Raw genomic sequence first — 23,911 nt, 5'->3', positions numbered from 1 at the left:
AATTGATTTTTCCTTACATTATCATTGATATCAAATGGCAATGCCTGACTTAATAATTTCAATAAATTTAGTTTTTGACTGATTTTTTAAAGTCAGAACATGACTTGACCTGTTTAAGTCAATTTGCAGAACAAAATTTCCAATCAAACCTAGGTGTACTTCCATTAAGCCCTGCAATGCCCGGCTTAAATATTTCAATAAATTTATTTTAGTTTTGGACTGACTCTTTTAAGTCAGAACATGATTTGACCTGTTTAAAACAAAATACATTTAACATTGAATATACCAAATAAACTTTTTTATAGTCCTCATTATTGTGACTTATGGGGACTTTATTCTCTCCGTCTTTCATCTGGCTCACCCATACATTTTTAAATCAATATGACAATACTATACTTAAAAGTTGTAATAAGTTTAGTTTTGTTTGACTCTTTGAAGTCAGAACATGATTTGACCTGTTAAAGTCAGTTTACAGAACAAAATATCCAATCAAAGCTAGGTGTACTTCCTTTAAGCCCTGCTTCTGAATCTGCCATTTTCGAGTTTATTATTTGATAAGTTTTTAGAAACAATTAAGTCAAATGGTTATTTATTTTAGGGGATCTTACATATATTTCCTATGTCTTTTATCTGACGTTCTCATACATTCATTAATATCATATGGAAGTGTCCAACTTTAAAATTTCAATAAACTTAGTTTTGGACTGACTGTTTTAAGTCAGAACATGATTTGACCTGTTTAAAACAAAATACATTTAATATTGAATATACCAAATAAACTTTTTTATAGTCCTCATTATTGTGACTTTAGGGGACCTTATTTCCTCTGTCTTTTATCTGGCTTTCCCATACATTTTTAAATCAATACGACAATACTAGACTTAAAAGTTGTATTAATAAGTTTAGTTTTGACTGACTCTTTGAAAGCAGAACATGATTTGACCTGTTAAAGTCAGTTTACAGAACAAAATTTCCAATCAAAGCTAGGTGTTCTTCCTCTAAGCCCCCCGACCCCCCTAAATATGAATCTGCTACTGTTGAGTTAATTAATTGATAAGTTTTTTTAGAAACAATTCAGCCAAATGGTTATTAAAATATTATTTTTTTTGGCAACCACAAGTTCTATGTGTAAACTTAACAGAAAAGAAAAGTCATGAAAATACAAAAATAAAATAAAATTTTAAGATAATTTGATGAAAATCTTTAAAAACAAAATGCATTTGATATTGAATATACCAAATAAACTGTTTTATAGTCCTCATTATTGTGACGTAAGGGGACCTTATTTCATCTGGCTTTAATCTGGCTTTCCCATACATTTTAAAATCAATATGAAAATCCTAGACTTAAAAGTTGAAATAAGTTTAGTTTTGTTTGACTCTTTGACGTCAGAACATGATTTGACCTGTTAAAGTCAGTTTACAGAACAAAATTTCCAATCAAAGCTAGGTCTTCTTCCTCTAAGCCCCCCCCCATTTTTTTCCCTTTATCTGAATCTGCTACTGTTGAGTTAATTAATCATGTTAATTGATAAGTTTTTTTAGAAACAATTCAGTCAAATGGTCTTTAGAATAATATTTTTTACAACCAAAAGTTCCATGTGTTTACTTAACAGAAAAGAAAAAGTCATGATAATACAGAAATAGAATAAAATTTTAAGATAATTTGATGAAACTTGTAAACAAAATACATTTGAATATTACATATACCAAACAAAATTTTTTATAGTCCTCATTATTGTGACTTTATTATTGGGTGTCTTTTATCTGTTTTTCCCATACATTCTTAAATGCATATGACAATGCCAGACTTAGAAGTTGCAATAATTAGTTAAAGTATAGTTTTTGACTGACTCTTTGAAGTCAGCACATAATTTGACCTGTTTAAAACAAAATACATTTAAATATTGAATATACCAAATAAACATTTTTATATAATCCTCATTATTGTGACTTTAGGGGACCTTATTTCCTCTGTTTTTTATCTGGCTCTCCCATACATTTTTAAATCAATATGACAATACTAGACTTAAAAGTTGTAATAAGTTTAGTTTTGACTGACTCTTTGAGGTCAGAACATGATTTGACCTGTTAAAGTCAGTTTACAGAACAAAATTTCCAATCAAAGCTAGGTGTACTTCCTTTAATCCAAGAAAGTCCTTGCTTTCAGACTGCATGCTTCTGAATCTGCCATTTTCGAGTTTAATTATTTGATAAATTTTTAGAAACAATTGAGTCAAATGGTTATTTATTTTAGGGGATCTTAACATATATTTCCTGTGTCTTTTATCTGACTTTCCCATACATTCATTTAATATCATATGGCAATGCCCGGCTTAAATATTTCAATAAATTTATTTTAGTTTTGGACTGACTCTTTAAAGTCAGAACATGATTTGACCTGTTTAAAACAAAATACATTTAATATTGAATATACCAAATAAACTTTTTTATAGTCCTCATTATTGTGACTTATGGGGACCTAATTTCCTCAGTCTTTTATCTGGCTTACCTATACATTTTTAAATCAATATGACAATACTAGACTTAAAAGTTGTAATACGTTTAGTAAGTCAGAACATAATGTGACTTGTTTGAGTCAGTTTGCACAACAGTGTTTACCTCAATGAAATATTAAAATAATAAATGTTTTGCTCTTAATACATTTAGCTTAAAGTGGATGAGAATATATCTTTTATTAACATAGTCTTATCATGAATAAGATTCTTGTTTTTCCTTGGAAGATTTGAAGTATTGTCATGGTACTAGTAAATGTATCCAATATTGTATTTTGTAAATCTTTTGATATTCAGAAAATTGTATGATCCATTTTTTCTCACCTGGTTTTTCTTTGTATTTTGAAATAATTGAAAGTGATGAGATAAATATATTATGTTTAGATTCTGGAAAGGAGAAGGTATGATGTCAGATGAGCCCCACTTTTTAAAACTCTTTTAATTCGAAACTAGTAATCACCATATTTTTATGGAGATTGATAACAAAGTGGTAGTAATGACTGCTTCAAATCAGAACAAAAATGACCTCTCGAAGTCAAAATGCATTAAAAAGGGGCATAAATCTTATTAGAATATATAGATATTAAGTCACAATATTTTGTGCAAAAGCTGATCTGTGGAAGTCATTTTATAATAAATTAAAGTCTGACATAAACTGACCTGTACAAGTCATATTCTGTTGAGTGCAAGAAGGGAGACAACACTTACATCAAATTATATCTGACCTATGGAAGTCATTTTATTCTGACTTGTTTATGTCAGAGCTCTGACTGCTAAGAGACAGAACACTACACATGGGTAAATTGTCATTAAAGAGCATAACTCAAATAAGGAGTTAACTGACAATTTTGGCAAGTAAATTTATATGTAGATCTTGTATTGCTGATATTTTTTGCTTAATTAAATTTTTATCTAGCTGTAATGATTTTTGGGATATTAGGCAAAAACACAAAAATTGGTAAAAATCATCATTAAGGGGAAAAAGCTCAAATAAGTGGTCATCAGACTCAAATAAGTGGTCATCAGACAATTTCAATTATGATGACTTTTTGTAGATCCTGTCTTGCTGATCATTTTTGCTTATCTAAGTTTCTATCTATCTATTATAGTTTTTAGATATAAGGCAAAAACACATAAAATTGTTAAAATAAATCATTAAAGGACATTTACTCAAATAAGGGGTCATCAGACAATTTCAACAATGACACTTTTTTGTAGGTCCTGTCTGGCTGATCATTTTTGTCTTTGAAGTTTCCTATCATCTATTATAACTTTCAAGATATTAGTCAAAATTGGAAAAAAAATGGTAAAGTTGTCTCTGAAGGACAATAACTCCTACAAATGTATAAGAAGTCTTCAGACAGTTTTGATGTAAATGGACAATACATTTGTAGGTAGCTCTAATTATTTTGAACATTTCTGCCTTGTCAGATTTTCTCTATTTATAGCAGTTTTCAAGATAATAGACAAAATTTGCATTTACCCATTTCTATATTTAGCCATGTCAGACATGCTGGTTTAAGGTAGCACTACAGTCTAATGATGATTTTTTAGTGTAATTTTTTTTATCACATTATTTTTAAAGTATTTATCCATCTTAAAATTTTGCCATTATGATGTCACAGCAGGGAGTAAATTAATAATTACATTACGTAAACAAGAAATGATTGTAACAGGATGCTGTTACGAAGTCTCCCAAACGTAGCTCCCATAATTCGTAATTCCCAGGGTCGCCTGACATTGGCCAACGTCCAGTGAAAATTGGTTTGGTCCAGTAAAGTTATATGCATTAGTGATGCCTGGGGACTAACCTTGTATATCATTCAAATCATCTTGGCATGACAAACCAGAATATATATGGTATAGGGGTGGGGATCTCGACCATTTACAAGATACTAGAACATTGGGGGTGGGGGAGGAACCCCTGGGGACTGGCCCTATACGTCATTCAAATGTTCATTACATGACGAACAGGAATATATATGGTTTAGGGGTGGGGATCTCAACCATTTACAAGATATTAGAACATTGCGGGTGGGGGAACCCCTGGGGACTGACCGTATACGTCATTCAAATGTTCGAGACATGACAAATAGGAATATATATGGTTTAGGGGTGGGGATCTCAACCATTTACAAGATATTAGAACTTTCTCAAATGGCAGGGGGTCGGGATGACCCCTGGGGACTAACACTGTTTATCATTCAAACCATCTTCGCATGACAAACCAGAATATATATGGTTTAGGGGTGGGGATCTTGACCACTTAGAAGATATTAGAACTTTCTTAAATGGAAGGGGGTGGGGGTGACCCCTAGGGACTAACCCTGTATTTCATTTAATGTGCTTTATCATGGCAAACCTGAATATATATGGTTTAGGGGTGGGGAATTCGACCATTTACAAGATATTAGAACTTTCTCAAATGGCAGGGGGTCGGGATGACCCCTGGGGACTAACCCTGTATATCATTCAAACCATCTTAGCATGACAAACCAGAATATATATGGTTTAGGGGTGGGGATCTTGACCACTAACAAGGTATTAGAACTTTCTTAAATGGCAGGGGGTGGGGGTGACCCCTGGGGACTAACCCTGTATTTCATTTAATGGGCTTTATCATTTAGAACATTTTCAATTAAAAAGTTTGTGTCTATCACAAACGGTTTTCAATTTATAATCATTTGAAAATTTAAAAAAATAAAATCCCATAGGGTTCTATAGTAAAACCCTCTTTTCTTTTTGCCACTCAAAGTACCCCTTTATAAACCCCATTGCACGAACAAAACCCTGATTGCACCACTAGACATGATGGTCTAACATATTGTGAAACCCTATGTTAATCTGACAAGCGGTTTTGTAGAACGGGTGCGGACAAGTTCAAATTTAAAAGCGGCGGAAGAAGAAGAAGAAAAATAATAATAACAAGAAATGATTGTAACAGGATGCTGTTACGAAGTCTCCCAAACGAAGCTCCCATAATTCGTAATTCCCAGGGTCGCCTGACATTGGCCAACGTCCAGTGAAAATTGGTTTGGTCCAGTAAAGTTATATGCATTAGTGATGCCTGGGGACTAACCTTGTATATCATTCAAATCATCTTGGCATGACAAACCAGAATATATATGGTTTAGGGGTGGGGATCTCGACCATTTACAAGATACTAGAACATTGGGGGTGGGGAGGAACCCCTGGGGACTGGCCCTATACGTCATTCAAATGTTCATTACATGACGAACAGGAATATATATGGTTTAGGGGTGGGGATCTCAACCATTTACAAGATATTAGAACATTGGGGGTGGGGGGAACCCCTGGGGACTGACCGTATACGTCATTCAAATGTTCGAGACATGACAAATAGGAATATATATGGTTTAGGGGTGGGGATCTCAACCATTTACAAGATATTAGAACTTTCTCAAATGGCAGGGGGTCGGGATGACCCCTGGGGACTAACCCTGTATATCATTCAAACCATCTTCGCATGACAAACCAGAATATATATGGTTTAGGGGTGGGGATCTTGACCACTTAGAAGATATTAGAACTTTCTTAAATGGAAGGGGGTGGGGGTGACCCCTGGGGACTAACCCTGTATTTCATTTGATGTGCTTTATCATGACAAACCTGAATATATATGGTTTAGGGGTGGGGATCTCGACCATTTACAAGATATTAGAACTTTCTCAAATGGCAGGGGGTCGGGATGACCCCTGGGGACTAACCCTGTATATCATTCAAACCATCTTAGCATGACAAACCAGAATATATATGGTTTAGGGGTGGGGATCTTGACCACTTACAAGATATTAAAACTTTCTTAAATGGCAGGGGGTGGGGGTGACCCCTGGGGACTAACCCTGTATTTCATTTGATGTGCTTTATCATGACAAACCAGAATATATATGGTTTAGGGGTGGGGATCTCGACCATTTACAAGATATTAGAAACTTTCTCAAATGGCAAGGGGTCGGGATGACCCCTGGGGACTAACCCTGTATATCATTCAAACCATCTTAGCATGACAAACCAGAATATATATGGTTTAGGGCTGGGGATCTTGACCACTTACAAGATATTAGAACTTTCTTAAATGGCAGGGGGTGGGGGTGACCCCTGGGGACTAACCCTGTATTACATTTGATGTGCTTTATCATGACAAACCAGAATATATATGGTTTAGGGGTGGGGATCTCGACCATTTACAAGATATTAGAACTTTCTTAAATGGCAGGGGGTGGGGGTGACCCCTGGGGACTAACCCTGTATTTCATTTAATGGGCTTTATCATTTAGAACATTTTCAATTAAAAAGATTGTGTCTATCACAAACGGTTTTCAATTTATAATCATTTGAAAATTTAAAAAAATAAAATCCCATAGAGTTCTATAGTAAAACCCTCTTTTCTTTTTGCCCCTCAAAGTACCCCTTTATAAACCCCATTGCACAAACAAAACCCTGATTGCACCACTAGACATGTTAGTCTAACATATTGTGAAACCCTAAGTTAATCTGACAAGCGGTTTTGGAGAACGGGTGCGGACAAGTTCAAATTTAAAAGCGGCGGAAGAAGAAGAAGAAGAAGAAGAAGAAGAAGAAGAAGAAGAAGAAGAAGAAGAAGAAGAAGAAGAAGAACTGAGCAAAAACAATAAGTCTTCCCAAACTTCGTTTGGGAGACTTAATAATTAGAACTGAGCAAAAGCAATAAGTCTTCCCAAACTTCGTTTGGGAGACTTAATAAAAGCACATGGTAAATACTTTATACATAAGAGCATATGGGAGGAGCTAATCATTCAATCATCTGTTGATACCAAGTGTCCAGCTGTTAATCTCTGACCACAAGAAAAATAATGTGGTCTTATCTTATTATGTTGCAATCAAATTTAATTTACTTAATAATGGAGGTAAACGAAGAAAATTTAAAAGAGATAAAAATGTAGAGGGAATAAAATCTAAAGTGAAGACATACAAATACAAACACAAATACAAATATTTTTATTGGCACAAACTCATTAACAATAAATGGTTAAGACCTATTGTATACATATATAATTATATTAATTGACATGGTAGAATGAAAAAGTTACATGATAACATATCATGATAGAATGAAAAGTTACATATTGATGTTTCATATTAGTTCACTACGGTATTTCCAGAAGTCCATTACTAGACAAAGTGTGCAACCCACTATATAGTAAGGCGATCACGTTGTCCCCGTACTTCCAACTGTGATTGAAACGGGATTTGAGCGAGATTGCTATTAATAGTAACAATAAAATGCTTCGCTGGGCGCAGTTTGATACGACCGCAGAGGTCGAACCCTGAACAGTTGGGGCAAGTATGGACACAACATTCAAGCTTGATACAGCTCTGAATTTGGATTGTGATTAAATATTTGACACAGCATAGGTTTCTGACACAGAAAGAATGTGGTCTAAGAACTTCAATTTTTTTAATTTACCTATTATGGTCCAATGTCCAAAATCAAAATACATGGTTAGATTCAGCATATCAAAGAACCCCATATATTCAATTTTTGTTGAAATCAAACAAAGTTTAATATTGGACCTCAACTTGGACAAACTTGAAAACTGGGCCAAAAATCTAAAATCTAAACACATGTTTAGATTCAGCATATCAAAGTACCCCAAGAATTCAATTTTTGTTAAAATCAAACTAAGTTTAATTTTGGACCCTTTGGACCTTAATGTAGACCAATTTAAAAAACGGGACCCAAAATTAAAAATCTAAAAACACGGTTAGATTTGGCATATCAAAGAACCCCAATAATTCAATTTTTGATGAAATCAAACAAAGTTTAATTTTGGACCCTTTTGACCTCAATATGAACCAATTTGATAGCGGGCCCACAAATAAAAAATCTAAATACATGGTAAGATTCAGCATATCAAAGAACCCCATATATTCAATTTTTGTTGAAATCAATCAAAGTTTAAATACTGGACCCTATCTTGGACCAACTTGAAAACTGGGCCCATAATCAAAAATCTAAACACATGTTTAGATTCAGCATATCAAAGTACCCCAAGAATTCAATTTTTGTTAAAATCAAACTAAGTTTAATTTTGGACCCTTTGGACCTTAATGTAGACCAATTTAAAAAACGGGATCCAAAATTAAAAATCTAAAAACACGGTTAGATTTGGCATATCAAAGAACCCCTATAATTCAATTTTTGATGAAATCAAACAAAGTTTAATTTTGGACCCTTTTGACCTCAATATGAACCAATTTGATAGCAGGCCCACAAATAAAAAATCTAAATACATGGTAAGATTCAGCATATCAAAGAACCCCATATATTCAATTTTTGTTGAAATCAAACAAAGTTTAATTTTGGACCCCAATTTGGACCAATTGAAAACTGGGCCAAAAATCTAAAATCTAAATACATGTTTAGATTCAGCATATCAAAGAACCCCATATATTCAATTTTTGTTGAAATCAAACAAAGTTTAATTTTGGACCCTATCTTGGACCAACTTGAAAACTGGGCCCATAATCAAAAATCTAAACACATGTTTAGATTTGGCATATCAAAGTACCCCAAGAATTCAATTTTTGTTAAAATCAAACTAAGTTTAATTTTGGACCCTTTGGACCTTAATGTAGACCAATTTAAAAAACGGGACCCAAAATTAAAAATCTAAAAACACGGTTAGATTTGGCATATCAAAGAACCCCAATAATTCAATTTTTGATGAAATCAAACAAAGTTTAATTTTGGACCCTTTTGACCTCAATATGAACCAATTTGATAGCGGGCCCACAAATAAAAAATCTAAATACATGGTAAGATTCAGCATATCAAAGAACCCCATATATTCAATTTTTGTTGAAATCAAACAAAGTTAAAATACTGGACCCTATCTTGGACCAACTTGAAAACTGGGCCCATAATCAAAAATCTAAACACATGTTTAGATTCAGCATATCAAAGTACCCCAAGAATTCAATTTTTGTTAAAATCAAACTAAGTTTAATTTTGGACCCTTTGGACCTTAATGTAGACCAATTTAAAAAACGGGACCCAAAATTAAAAATCTAAAAACACGGTTAGATTTGGTATATCAAAGAACCCCTATAATTCAATTTTTGATGAAATCAAACAAAGTTTAATTTTGGACCCTTTTGACCTCAATATGAACCAATTTGATAGCAGGCCCACAAATAAAAAATCTAAATACATGGTAAGATTCAGCATATCAAAGAACCCCATATATTCAATTTTTGTTGAAATCAAACAAAGTTTAATTTTGGACCCCAATTTGGACCAATTGAAAACTGGGCCAAAAATCTAAAATCTAAATACATGTTTAGATTCAGCATATCAAAGAACCCCATATATTCAATTTTTGTTGAAATCAAACAAAGTTTAATTTTGGACTCCAACTTGGACCAACTTGAAAACTGGGCCCATAATCAAAAATCTAAACACATGTTTAGATTCAGCATATCAAAGTACCCCAAGAATTCAATTTTTGTTAAAATCAAACTAAGTTTAATTTTGGACCCTTTGAACCTTAATGTAGACCAATTTAAACAAGAGTGCACACGCTGAAATGTCTCGCCTTCTTTACTAATCATTGATATTATGTTGATAGACCTAAATATAAAGCTTTATTACAACTGTCACATAAACTTAACATTAACCAAGTAAATTAACATTGACCAATGAACCATGAAAATGAGGTCAAGGTCAGATGAACCATGCTAGGCAGGCATGTACAGCTAACAATTCTTCCATACAACAAATATAGTTGACCTATTGCTTATAGTTTAAGAAAAACAGACCAAAACACAAAAACTTAACACTGAGCAATGAACCTTGAAAATGAGGTCAAGGTCAAATAAAACCTGCGTAACTGACATATAGATCATAAAATATTTCCATACACCAAATATAGTTGAACTATTGCATATAGTATTAGAAAAAAAGACCAAAACTCAAAAACTTAACTTTGACCACTGAACCATGAAAATGAGGTCAAGGTAAGATGACACCTGCCAGCTAGACATGTACACCTTACAATCATTCCATACACCAAATATAGCTGACCTATTGCATGCAGTATTAGAAAGAAAGACCAAAACTTAAAAACTTAACTTTGACCACTGAACCATGAAAATGAGGTCAAGGTCAGATGACACCTGCCAGCTAGACATGTACACCTTACAATCATTCCATACACCAAATATAGTAGACCTATTGCATACAGTATAAGAAAAACAGACCAAAACACAAAAACTTAACTATAACCACTGAACCATGAAAATGAGGTCAAGGTCAGATGACACCTGCCAGTTGGACATGTACACCTTACAGTCCTTCCATACACCGAATATACTAGACCTATTGCTTATAGTATCTGAGATATGGACTTGACCACGAAAACTTAACCTTGTTCACTGATCCATGAAATGAGGTCGAGGTCAAGTGAAAACTATCTGACGGGCATGAGGACCTTGCAAGGTACGCACATACCAAATATAGTTATCCTATTACTTATAATAAGAGAGAATTTAACATTACAAAAAATCTGAACTTTTTTTTCAAGTAGTCACTGAACCATGAAAATGAGGTCAAGGACATTGGACATGTGACTGACGGAAACTTCGTAACATGAGGCATCCATATACAAAGTATGAAGCATCCAGGTCTTCCATCTTCTAAAATATAAAGCTTTTAAGAAGTTAGCTAACGCCGCCGCCGCCGCCGGATCGCTATCCCTATGTCGAGCTTTCTGCGACAAAAGTCGCAGGCTCGACAAAAACGGGACCCAAAATTAAAAATCTAAAAACACGGTTAGATTTGGCATATCAAAGAACCCCAATAATTCAATTTTTGATGAAATCAAACAAAGTTTAATTTTGGACCCTTTTGACCTCAATATGAACCAATTTGATAGCGGGCCCACAAATAAAAAATCTAAATACATGGTAAGATTCAGCATATCAAAGAACCCCATATATTCAATTTTTGTTGAAATCAAACAAAGTTTAAATACTGGACCCTATCTTGGACCAACTTGAAAACTGGGCCCATAATCAAAAATCTAAACACATGTTTAGATTCAGCATATCAAAGTACCCCAAGAATTCAATTTTTGTTAAAATCAAACTAAGTTTAATTTTGGACCCTTTAGACCTTAATGTAGACCAATTTAAAAAACGGGACCCAAAATTAAAAATCTAAAAACACGGTTAGATTTGGCATATCAAAGAACCCCTATAATTCAATTTTTGATGAAATCAAACAAAGTTTAATTTTGGACCCTTTTGACCTCAATATGAACCAATTTGATAGCAGGCCCACAAATAAAAAATCTAAATACATGGTAAGATTCAGCATATCAAAGAACCCCATATATTCAATTTTTGTTGAAATCAAACAAAGTTTAATTTTGGACCCCAATTTGGACCAATTGAAAACTGGGCCAAAAATCTAAAATCTAAATACATGTTTAGATTCAGCATATCAAAGAACCCAATATATTCAATTTTTGTTGAAATCAAACAAAGTTTAATTTTGGACCCCGATTTGGACCAACTTGAAAACTTGGCCTATAATCAAAAATCTAAATACATTGTTTAGATTCAGCATATCAAATAACCCTAAAAATTCAATTTTTGCTAAAATCAAACTTAGTTTAATTTTGGAGGCTTTGGACCTTTATGTAGACCAATTTGAAAACGGAACCAAAAATTAAGAATCTAAATACACAGTTAGATTCGGCACATCAAACAACCCCAATAATTCAATTTTTTCATGAAATGAAACAAAGTTAATTTTGGACCCTTTGGACCTCAAGGTGGACCAATTTAAAAATCCAAAAACTTAATACACGGTTAGATTCAGCATATTAAAGAACCCCAAGAATTCAAGAATAAAACCCCATTGAAATTGATCAAGAAATAAGCAATTTATACCAAGTATCTTCTTTTGCACAATACTGTGCAATTGAATATTTCTTGCTATTGCGCAATACTGTACAATTGACAATTTCTTGCTATTGCGCAATATTGTGCTATTGGATATTTCTTGATATTGCGCAATACTGTGCAATTGAAGATTTCTTGCTATTGCGCAATACTGTGCAATAGAAGATTTCTTGCTATTGTGCAATACTGTGCAATTGAAAATTTCTTGCTATTGCACAATACTTATTATATAATAATTTACACATCCTGTTTGGTGTGTATCTCCTACCATATCATTATTATTTGCTTTTAAATATAAATCAGAAATAACCAACTTAAAATGGAAAATTTTAAAAGAAAAAAAAAGGAAAAAAAGAAAAAAAAAGAAAAAAGAAAAATCCCCATCTCCAAATTTTTTGAACCCCCTTATGATTCATCACCCCAAACACAATCCCAGCCTTCCCTTTGTGGTATGGTACCTTGCAGTACAATTTCAGAGAGATCCATACACTTGAACACAAGTTATTGTCTGGAAACTAGAAAAATGCTTATTTTTGGCCCCTTTTTGGCCCCCAATTCCTAATCGTTTCGGGCAATTACCCCCTAACTCAATTCCAGCTTTCCCTTTGTGATATGGAACCTTGTAGTACAATTTCAGAAAGATCCATACACTTACACACAAGTTATTGTCATGAAACTAGAAAAATGCTTGTTTTTTGCCCCTTTTTTGGCCCCTAATTCCTAAAATTTTGAGGCAATTACCCCCAAAATCAATCCCAGCATTCCTTTTGTGATGTGGAACCTTGTGGTACAATGTCAGAGAGATCCATACACTAACACACAAGTTATGTCTGGAAGTTACAAAAATGCTTATTTTTGGCCCCTTTTTGGCCCCTAATTCCTTTACTGTTGGTACCATAACCCCCAAAATCAATCCCAACCTTCCTTTCGTGGTATTGAACCTTATGGTAAAATTTCATGGAGATCCATTCACTTAAACTAAAGTTAGAGTGCGAAAACCAATGTGTCTTCGGACGACGCCAGACGATGCCGGACGACGACGACGACGACGCCAACATCATACCAATATACGACCAAAAAATTTTTAATTTTTGCGGTCGTATAAAAATCAATGGCCAAATTTTTTGCGAAGCATCATGGGTAAAGATAATTTATGCAAAACACCCTATAACTTAATTAGCACACTGTTGAAAATAATGTCTGACCATCGACGTGTTAATGAAAAGCAGATCCTAGCATATTATATCAATGTCATGAGTCATTATGATGATTTTAATATTAAATGATAAATATGTTTGTATAATCTATCAAGTGAAAAACTACAATTATAACCGTAGAAAAATTGTTAGACGGAATAAAAAAGCTCACTTCTTAATACAATAAACGTTTGGTTTTAGAGTTAATTGTGAAAAAATTGCCATTAAAAAGTTGGCAAGGAAAAGCTAGGTCGGAGAATTGTGTATCCATATACAGTACAAGTAACACTGGATTAGGAATGATCGAGTTTAATAGGAATAAACATTCTTTTATATTTATTTTAAGAATATATGTTAAGAATTAAAAATTTTAAGAAATAAGTTTTTTTAAAAGTTACACGGGAATTCTGCAGATATAACCATTTTTAGCAAAATTAACAAATTGTACCCTCAATTTTGAAAAAAAAGGGAAATTTAATTGTATACCCTTTCTCCAATTTCGAATATCTTCGATCCTGCTTAACTGAGATCTTGACGGTAATACTACCTCGGATGATGGTGTGGACGAACAAAGGTTATCATTTCAGTCAGATATTGTTACATTTATCCGTTAAAATACATGTAAAAAATGCCGTTCACAACACGTGCGTTCAACGTATAAATTTTATAGGTTAAAATTGTAGGACAAGTTGCAATCACGATCTTTGTAAACAAATGAGTAATAAATATATATTCTTTATGTAAGTATACTTCATACAGAAATATGACGAAGTCTTACTTCAAATACCTATAGCTGTAGTTTAATTTGTTCAAATACTAAATCAATCTCAAGGGTTAAGTTGGGCCATAAAGAAATAAAGTACTATCCCTGGAATTGTCCGGTTCCAACAGTAAAACCCTTTCTTACAAGTGTGGGATGTATACATTTATAGCAGCCGCGTCATGTCGGATTAGGGACTTTAAATCCAGTATCTCGCGTATGCAGGATGAATGTTACAATTATAACACTTGCGACAACTCTTTGATGGGATATGCATGATATATTTGCCACGATACATCAAAACTTTAATCCGCGCATGATCTACAGATGCCTTCAGTCTTGTGCATGAGTATAAAACAAAACTAGAGGCTCTCAAGAGCCTGTGTCGCTCACCTGATTCTACTTTGGTTTTGGAAATCATGTAAAAATAGATTAAAATCATAACAGATACCCTAATAATGAGTGAGGCCAAATTTGGTTTAATATTGGTCCTGTAATTTAATAAAAAATCCTGGTGGCCATCTTGAACATCGGCAACAAAGTAGCAACACTTAATCAGCACCTCATAAGAAACATTTATGCCATGTTTTGGTTTCATTCCATTCAGTGCACCTCTAGAAGAAGCATTTGTATGTATTTCCCATAGGGTCTTATGTCGAAGGAAGTCCCCCCATTGGCGGCCATCATGGATGAAGGATCAGCTTCAAAGTAACATAACTTAGTCAGCACCTCATAAGGAACATTCATGCCATGTTTGGTTTCAATCCATTCAGTATGTGGTTCTCTAAAAGAAGACATTTGTATGTATTGTCCATAGGGTCCTTTGTTAAACATTGTCCACATCTGGTAGCCATCATGGATGAAGGATCAGCTTCAAAGTAACAACACTTGGTCAGCACCTCAAAAGGAACATGCATGCCATGTTTGGTTTCATTCCATTCAATGGTTCTCTAAAAGAAAACATTTGTATGTATTTCCCATAGGGTCCTATGTTAAACTAAGTCCCCCGCTGGCTGCCATCTTGGATGATGGATCAGCTTCAAAGTAACAACACTTGGTCAGCACCTCATAAGGAACATTCTTGCCATGTTTGGTTTCATTCCATTCAGTGGTTCTCTAAAAGAAGACATTTGTATGTATTTCCCATAGGGTCCCATGTTAAACTAAGTCCCCCGCTGGCTGCCATCTTGGATTATGGATCAGCTTCAAAGTAACAACACTCGATCAGCACCTCATAAGAAACATTCATGCCATGTTTGGTTTCATTCCATTCAGTGGTTCTCTAAAAGAAGACATTTGTATGTATTTCCCATAGGGTCCCATGTTAAACTAAGTCCCCCGCTGGCTGCCATCTTGGATTATGGATCAGCTTCAAAGTAACAACACTCGGTCAGCACCTCATAAGGAACATTCATGCCATGTTTGGTTTCATTCCATTCAGTGGTTCTCTAAAAAAAGACATTTGTATGTATTTCTCACAGGGTCCCATGTTAAACTAAGTCCCCTGCAGGCGGCCAACTTGGATTATGGATCAGCTTCAAAGTAACAACACTCGGTCAGCACCTCATAAGAAACATTCATGCCATGTTTGGTTTCATTCCATTCAGTGGTTCTCTAAAAGAAGACATTTGTATGTATTTCCCATAGGGTCCAATGTTAAACTAAGTCCCCTGCTGGCGGCCATCTTGGATTATGGATCAGCTTCATAGTAACAACACTTGGTCAGCACCTCATAAGGAACATTCATGCCATGTTTGCTTTTATTCCATTCAGTGGTTCTCTAAAAGAAGACATTTGTATGTATTTCCCATAGGGTCCCATGTTAAACTAAGTCCCCCGCTGGCGGCAATCTTGGATTATGGATTGGCTTCAAAGTAACAACACTCGGTCAGCACCTCATTAGGAACATTCATACCATGTTTGGTTTCATTCCATTCAGTGGTTCTCTAAAAGAAGACATTTGTATGTATTTCCCATAGGGTCCTATGTTAAACTAAGTCCCCCGCTGGCGGCCATCTTGGATTATGGATCGGCTTCAAAGTAACAACACTCAGTCAGCACCTCATAAGAAACATTCATGCCATGTTTGGTTTCATTCCATTCAGTGGTTCTCTAAAAGAAGACATTTGTATGCATTTCCCATAGGGTCCTATGTTAAACTAAGTCCCCCGCTGTCGACCATCTTGGATGATGGATCCGCTACAAAGTAACAACACTCGGTCAGCACCTCATAAGAAACATTCATGCCATGTATGGTTTCATTCCATTCAGTGGTTCTCTAAAAGAAGACATTTGTATGCATTTCCCATAGGGTCCTATGTTAAACTAAGTCCCCCGCTGGCGGCCATCTTGGATGATGGATCCGCTACAAAGTAACAACACTTCGTCAGCACCTCATAAGGAACATTCATGCCATGTTTGGTTTCATTCCATTAAGTGGTTCTCTAGAAGAAGTTCAAAATGTAGAAAGTTAACGCCGACGACGGACGACAGACGCCAAGTGATGAGAAAAGCTCACTTGGCCCTTCGGGCCAGGTGAGCTAAAAAGGACTATTACACGTTGCCACACTGACTCACGTATACATCTTATGATGGCGAACATAATGACGGACAGACAGGAGAAGAGTATGTCTCTTAATTTAAAATAGCTAAAAAACAAGAGATTTTTGAAATTCGAAATTGTTTCGAGGTCATCTGAAGCAACAAATGGTCGGATATTTTTGACAAATGTATTTCGGTAGAAGCGAAGAAAACACACCGTCTTTTTGCTTATTCATCACCGTATATAGCTTCCTTGATGGCGTAAGTTAACGAGACATAATTCGTCAACACAACGTTCTATTTAAAAAAAGAGGCAATTATGACTATATTTTGACAAAAACAACTATATCTTCTAAATAGACGATACATTTTTAGTCCGACACGGCAGATTTTATAGTTCTCATTTGCCTTTGCGCGATGAAAAATGGTACCAATGTATTCGTTTATAAAATTTTATATCATTTTCTAAATGTTGAATTAAATTGAAGTTTAATAACTGGCAATAAGAAACCACCGCACTTAGTCGGCTCACTTCATTTACAACAAACTGATAATTAATCAAACACACAAGGAGACTAATTAACAGCTATCTGTTTGATGATAATATTTGTACCCATGATTCCATAGTTATAAAACGAGATTTGGGAGGACCACCTATCATCATGGCTTTCCACTGATAATGGGGACATCGTGATCGCCTTACTATATAGTACAGCTTGCACACTTCGTCTAGTAATGGACTTCTGCTATTTCTTATAAATAGACACTCTGATATGAAAGAGGAAGACAGTCTAAGTAATAATGCTGAGCTATTGTTAACCAATAGAGATATTTTTTCATCAGTGGTAATGTTACGCTGTATTTTAAATTATAACATTTATTTTATTTTCTAATATTTCTCATTTTGAGGTAAATCTATTACATTGTAATAAGAAATGTTGTTCATCCTCAATTTCCCCATTTTTACAGACAGGACAGTATCTTACGGTGTTTATATATCCCAACTCATCGGTATGCCCGTGTGTGTAGTTATGTCATAGATTTTAACGAACGTAATCAATGCATGACTGGTAAATTATTAAGTCAGGGATTTCGTTACCATAAATTACTTAAAACTTTTACTAATTCTTTCATAGATACAAAGATTTGATTAGTAAATTTGGCTGTACCTGTAGAAAACTTATTAAAAATGGTATTTCACATCCTAAATTTTATGTTAATATTGTACTTAAAGCGTGGAAATAATTATGTGATCCGTGTAAACTCATCGAACCTTTAAAAAAACTTATTAGTAAGGGTTATCGTACCAATGTTGTAATTAGATCTCTGAATATAGTTTACATTGGCACTAATATCGATTTTGTCATTAGCAAATTAAAACATAACTAAATTTGTATTTTCTTTTCAAACGGGATGTATAGAGACACACACACGTTCATTTTTATTTATAAAGAAGTCACTCCTAACTATACTACTACCTGTCGATACATTTATTTTTGGTATTGCACAAGTCATGTCTTCTTTGACTGTTCATGACGTTAAAATACTAAATCTCTGGGATGTATTTTAGTTGATTTTACTCTCTGATGCATGATTTTTGTCGAGCCTTCGACTTTTGTCGAAAAAGCGAGACATAGCGATCCTACATTCCGTCGGCGGCGGCGGCGGCGGCGGTGTCCACAAATATTCACTCTGTGGTTAAAGTTTTTGAAATTTTAATAACTTTCTTAAACTATCCTGGATTTCTACCAAACTTGGACAGAAGCTTGTTTATGATCATAAGATTATATTCAAAAGTAAATTTTGTAAAAAAAAAAATCCATTTTTTCCGTATTTTACTTATAAGTGGACTTAGTTTTTCTGCCAGGAAACATTACATTCACTCTGTGGTTAAAGTTTTTTGAAATTTTAATAACTTTCTTAAACTATCCTGGATTTCTACCAAACTTGGAAAGAAGCTTGTTTATGATCGTAAGATAGTATCCAGAAGTAAATTTTGTAAAAAAAAAATTCCATTTTTCCGTATTTTACTTATAAATGGACTTAGTTTTTCTGCCAGTTAACATTACATTCACTCTGTGGTTAAAGTTTTTAAAATTTTAACAACTTTCTTAAACTATCCTGGATTTGTACCACACTTGAACAGAAGCTTGTTTATGATCAAAAGCTAGTATCTAGAAGGAAATTTTGATAAAATTTTGTTCCATTTTTTCCATATTTTACTTATAAATGGACTTAGTTTTTCTTCCAGTCAACATTACATACATTCTGCAGTTTAAGTTTTAAAACATTTATTAGATTCATAAATTATCCTGGATTTTTACCAAACTTGGACAGAAGCTACTTACAATCAAAACATAGTATAGAGGGGAATATTTTTATTAACTTTTTTCCTCATTTTTGTTGAGCCTGCGATTAACACCAAAAGTAGGCGAGACACTGGGTTCCACGGAACCCTTACAAATTTTTTTATTATTAATTGTTTTGGCTTTTAACTAGCTGTCAGTAACTGTGAGTACTCTCAAATCATACTTTCTTTTTAATTTGACCTGTTGATACTATTTGTAATGCTTTTTTGTTATTTAATATTAACATGGATCTTGTCTATATACCAGCTTTGATTATTTGGTATTACTACAAATTTTCACTTCTTCGTACTATGAACATCAAAATTATTTTATTTTTCCTTAGATGCTGTTCTTGGACCTGTACAGGAAGTTTTATCTAGCACTAATTGTATAGTTTTATTGTTGATATTCACCCCATATGTACCAAGTGTTAGATTAGTTTTATTAATATGAAAGAAATTTCTTGGTTTTCCTAAACGGAAGATTTTATACACACAGAAGAAGAAGTATACTTAACAACAAAATTATTTTCATTTACCTGTGTATAATATGACGCAGGTTTCTTCAAAAGTGATCGATGATTTTCTAAAAAAATTTTGACATTTCACAGTGATATCATACTTTAACTTTGTTTAAACCTGTTTATTTACTTTTAACTTTATCCCTTGTAATTTTTTATTAACTGTGTATTTGCATTCAGGTGTCACAGGTCAAATTTATTCGTTCATTGTGTGTTAATTTACGTTTTTTTATTGAGTTAAGCCTTCCAATTGATATTTTATAGTGTGTTTTTCTATGTTGTGATGTTATACTATTGTTTCAGAAAAGGGAGAAGGTTTGGTACCATTAAAACGTTTAATCCCGCTGCAAATGTTTGCACCTGTCCTAAGTCAGGAATCTGATTACAGTAGTTGTCGTCTGTATATGTAGTTCACACATGTTTCTCGTTTCTCGTTTTTACCGGTATATAGATTAGACCATTGGTTTTTCCGTTTGAATGGTTTTATACTAGTAATTTTTTGGGGCCCTTTATAGCTTGCTGTTCGGTGTGAGCCAATGCTCCGTGTTGAAGGCCGTACCTTGACCTATAATGGTTTACTTTTATAAATTGTAACTTGGATGGAGAGTTGTCTCATTGGCACTCATACCACATCTTCCTATAATTATTTTCTTGCCTTTTCCATAAGAGTATTAATGGCTAAATTGATATTACCATTACATTTTATTACAATACCTAAATAAGAATAATGACTAACAGTTTCAATACAAGAATCATTGTAAGTAAATTCGTCCAAAAAAGTTTTACCATTTGAATTAAATACAATAACTTTGGACTTATCTGTGTTAACTTGTAGTTTCCAACAGTCACAATAATCATATAAAGCATGAAGACTGTTTTGTAGTCCTTTTTTACTTTGAGACAATAAAACAATATCATCTGCATAAAGAAGAATATTTAAAGAAAAGTCCCCAATTACAACTGGATCAGAATTACAATTGATTAAAGCATTAGTGAGGTCATTAATATAATAATTAACAAGAGGCTGTCAGAGTGACAGCAAACCAGATTTTCCTGCAGAGGTCGAACCCTGAACAGTTGAGCAAGTATGGACACTACATTTAAGCTTAAAACAGCTCTGAATTTGGATTGTGATTGAATATTTGACACAGCATAGGTTTGTGACACAAAATGAATGTGGTTTAAGAACTGAAATACTTGAAATTGGACATTTAAATACCTATTATGGTCCAATATCAAAAATCTAATTACATATTAGAATAGCATATCAAAGAACCCCAAGAATTCAATTATTGATGAAATCAGACAAAAGTTTAATTTAAGACCCTTTGGACCTCAATGTGGACCAATTTGATAAAGGAGCCCACAATCCAAAATCTCTCAATACATGGTTAGATTCAGCATTTCAAAGAACCCCATCAATTATTTTTTTGTTGTTTCAAACAAAGTTTAATTTTGGACCCTGATTTGGGTCAACTTGAAAACTGGGCCTAAAAATCTAATATTTAAATACAGGTTTAGATTCAGCATTTGAAAGAACCCTATATATATCTAATTTATGTTGAAATGAAACACAGGTTAATTTTATCCATAATATTTTCTGTGCAAAGGGAAATAACTCAAACTGGATATGATGCAATTTTTCAAATTATAATCAATAATATAATAACAACAACTAGTGATGACTAAGTTCTCTAAAATTAGATATGATTTAACACTCAAACATTGTTAGAATCAGCATATCAAAGAACCAAAGAATTCAATTTTTGATGGAATTAATCAAAAGTGTAATTTAGGACCCTTTGGACCTCAATGTGGTATTATCTTATTAATAATGAAAAGAAATACAGGTTTAGATTAAGCATTTCAAAGAACCCTATATATATTCAATTTATGTTGAAATCAAACACAGTTTAATTCTGGACCCCAATTTGGACCAACTTGAAAAGTGGGCCCAAAATCAAAAATCTAAATATATGTTTATTAATAGACAATATAAGCTTAGTTTTTAAAGGAGGTTACTTCATGAAAAAAAAAAAAATATAGCATTCAGAAAATTAGTTTTTACAGAATAACAAACAAACTTGCCACAAAATTCTACAAACAATTTACCAAAGAAAAGAAGAAAAAAATCCAAAATTTTATTTATCATTAATACAATGTCATTTCAAAATCTATAAAACTTATCAGTAACAAGAAATAATTGTAACAGAATGCTGTTACGAAGTCTCCCAAACAAAGCTCCAATAATTCGTCATTCCCATTGTTGCTTGACATTGGGCAATGTCCAGTACAAATTGGTTTATGATAAGCATTAGTGACGCCTATGGATAAACCCTGTATGTCATTCAAATCTTCTTGAAATTACGAACAGAAATTTATATGGTTAAGGGGTGGAGATCTCGACCGTTTACAAGTTCTCAAAAGGGGGGGGTGTGTGTGTGATCCCCAGGGGACTCTCCCTTTGTTTCATATGATTTGTTTTTTTGTCCCGTACAAGAATATATATATGGTTTAGGAGTGGGGATCTCGAAAGTGTTTACAGGTTCTTAAACAGCAGGGGGGTGTGGTGACCCCAGGGGACTCACCTTATATTTCATTTGATTTGTTTCATAGTCCCATACAAGAATATATATGGTTTCGGGGTGGGGGATCTAGACCTTTTACAAGTTTTCAAAAAGAAGGGGGTGGGGGTGACCCCCATTGACTTCCCCTATATTTCATTTGATTTGTGTTATTGTCCCATACAAGAATATATATGGTTAAGGGGTGGGGATCTCGACTGTCTACAAGTTATTAAACAGGAGTGGGTGGGGGTGATCCCAGGGGACTTGCCTTATATTTCATCTGATTTGTTTTATTGTCCCATACAAGAATATATATGGTTTTGGGGTGGGGATCTTGACCGTTTACAAGTTTTCAATAAAATGCTCCGCAGGGCGCAGCTTGATACGACCGCAGAGGTCGAACCCTGAACAGTTGGGGCAAGTATGGACACAACATTCAAGCTTGATACAGCTTTGCATTTGGATTGTGATTAAATATTTGACACAGCATAGGTTTCTGACAAAGAATGAATGTGGTCTAAGAACTTCAATTTTTTTCTTAAATTGGACATTCACCTATTATGGTCCAATATCCAAAATCTAAATACATGGTTAGATTCAGCATATCAAAGAACCCCAAGAATTCAATTTTTGATGAAATCAAACAAAGTTTAGTTTTGGACCCTTTTGACCTCAATGTGGACAAAGTTGATAACGGGGCCCAAAAATCAAAAATCTAAATACATGGTTAGATTCAGCATATCAAAGAACCCCATATATTCAATTTTTGTTGAAATCAAACAAAGTTTAATTTTGGACCCCGATTTTGACCAACTTGAAAACTGGGCCCATAATCAAAAATCTAAATACATGTTTAGATTCAGCATATCAAAGAACCCTAAGAATTCAATTTTTGTTAAAATCAAACTAAGTTTAATTTTGGACCCTTTGGACCTTAATGTAGACCAATTTGAAAACGGAACCAAAAATTAAGAATCTAAATACACGGTTAGATTCAGCATATCAAAGAACCCCAATAATTCAATTTTTGATGAAATCAAACAAAGTTTAATTTTGGACCCTTTGGACCTCAAGGTGGACCAATTTAAAAACGGGGCCCAGAATCCAAAAACTAAATACACGATTAGATTCAGCATATTAAAGAACCCCAAGAATTCAAGAACAAAACCCCATTGAAATTGGTCAAGAAATAAGCAATTTATATGAAGTATCTTCTTTTGCACAATACTGCGCAATTAAATATTTCTTGCTATTGCGCAATACTGTACAATTGACAATTTCTTGCTATTGCGCAATATTGTGCTATTGGATATTTCTTGCTATTGCGCAATACTGTGCAATTGAAGATTTCTTGCTATTGCGCAATACTGTGCAATTTGAAGATTTCTTGCTATTGTGCAATACTGTGCAATTGAAAATTTCTTGCTATTGCACAATACTTATTATATAATAATTTACACATCCTGTTTGGTGTGTATCTCCTACCATATCATTA

General features: G+C 33.8%; 1 protein-coding gene and 1 long non-coding RNA gene across 7 annotated transcripts in view; both read right to left on the bottom strand.

The window, feature by feature from the left end:
• Nucleotides 1–23,911, bottom strand: part of LOC127710315 (uncharacterized) — a 644,133-nt gene that overhangs the window by 505,135 nt on the left and 115,087 nt on the right. The window lies entirely within an intron of this gene.
• Nucleotides 1–23,911, bottom strand: part of LOC127710319 (uncharacterized) — a 49,413-nt gene that overhangs the window by 24,394 nt on the left and 1,108 nt on the right. The gene's annotated exons all lie outside the window — the stretch shown is intronic.

The sequence above is a fragment of the Mytilus californianus genome, unplaced genomic scaffold (assembly GCF_021869535.1).
Source record: "Mytilus californianus isolate M0D057914Y unplaced genomic scaffold, xbMytCali1.0.p SCAF_70, whole genome shotgun sequence".
NCBI lineage: Eukaryota > Metazoa > Mollusca > Bivalvia > Mytilida > Mytilidae > Mytilus > Mytilus californianus.
Note: the sequence above shows the minus strand (reverse complement) of the source record. Positions and strands in the feature narration are given on the sequence as shown.